Consider the following 1,461-nt stretch of genomic DNA (forward strand, 5'->3'; position numbering starts at 1 on the left):
ATTCGCTCGACGATGGTGCTCGTCGTTTCAATTGGAACTTTGGATCCAGTTTTAGGCGAGTACAAAGAAACAACAATACAAAAGGCAAAGATGAATAATCAATATAATGAGAACCAATAACTATAATCGATAACAAGAATTAAAAGTAGGTCTGTTACATTGCATAAGGTACAAAACATTATATCCTATCGTTACAATGTTTACATCAAGTGTAAGCACTTTACAAACAATTCTAATCATAGTTAGTTTAGAAGATAGTAGCCAATACCAAGTATAGATACTATTTATAATCAAACCTTATATAATGTCATCTTCCCCGTGAATTTAAGTTTGCTCAGTGGTATTTACTGTTATTTGTTGGAATCCCTTTGAGTCTTCGATCTAGGCGAGTACAAAACAACAACCAATAGGCAAAGTATAGACTATATAATGAAAATAATAATAAGTGTAGAAGAAAAATAATAGAAGAAGAATAGGTCATTTATTGCCAAAGGTAAAAAACCGATGTAATGTTTCACAAAGTGTATTAGCATAACTAAACCATTTTCTAATCTTAATTAGTTTAGAAGTATAAAGACCAAGTACCTATATATATAATGAGACTAATATATGAGATATAATAATCCAATCAAAAACCGGTGGAGGTTATTTATTGTGTGCAATTTAATTTGCAGTGGTACGTTATGGTTGTGTGAACAATGAAATTGCCACACTCAGTACTTGAGTTATTTCGTTAACATCATCCTAGATAGACCTTCTTCCCCTGAATAAGTGACTTATTGTTTTCATAAATGGCGGTCAGCTCTATCAAAAAACTACAAACCTGATCCCCATCCTTCACCCTCACCCCAACAGGTCTATGACATAACACCGCAGGCCACCCTCTATACTTTAACGAATAGATTGCATGCGGCGGCACGCCTTGGCTGAGCTCTAGGTCAGTACATTATTCAAGTTATAATAGTGATACATTCAATCTATTTCCCAAAAAGCTAAACTTATATAGTAATCTTATACTATCATAAGATGGATGTTTACTCCAAAATCCAATGTAATGATATTTATTTCATCCATACAAAAAAGCGTCTCGAGATGAGGGTGAGGATTGGGTAAGGTTTGCTATATGGCAGCAATGTCAATATAATCAGTAAGACCTTACCAAATACACATGCTACGTGTATGTGGAATGATATTGATTGGGGACTATCCCATGCCTCAACAGGGATGAGGGACTTGCATTTAGATCTCAAAACCATAATTTTGAGGGTCTCATAATAGTCATATTAAAACCAATAATATAATAAACAAATTCTTGCACAATTTGTTTTCTGTCATCATTCCGTGTCTACAGTACTACATATGGATGTTAAGATAAAATACAGGTGAAGGAATGACAACATGATCTTTTTTCCATTCCTTCAAACCAACAGGTTAGGTGGAGGGTGAGGATTAGGGGTGGTT

Source organism: Actinia tenebrosa, unplaced genomic scaffold (genome assembly GCF_029948245.1).
Source record: "Actinia tenebrosa isolate PJP-AT-01 unplaced genomic scaffold, QUT_ActTen_1.0 PGA_scaffold2__45_contigs__length_23673736, whole genome shotgun sequence".
Taxonomy (NCBI): Eukaryota; Metazoa; Cnidaria; class Anthozoa; order Actiniaria; family Actiniidae; genus Actinia; species Actinia tenebrosa.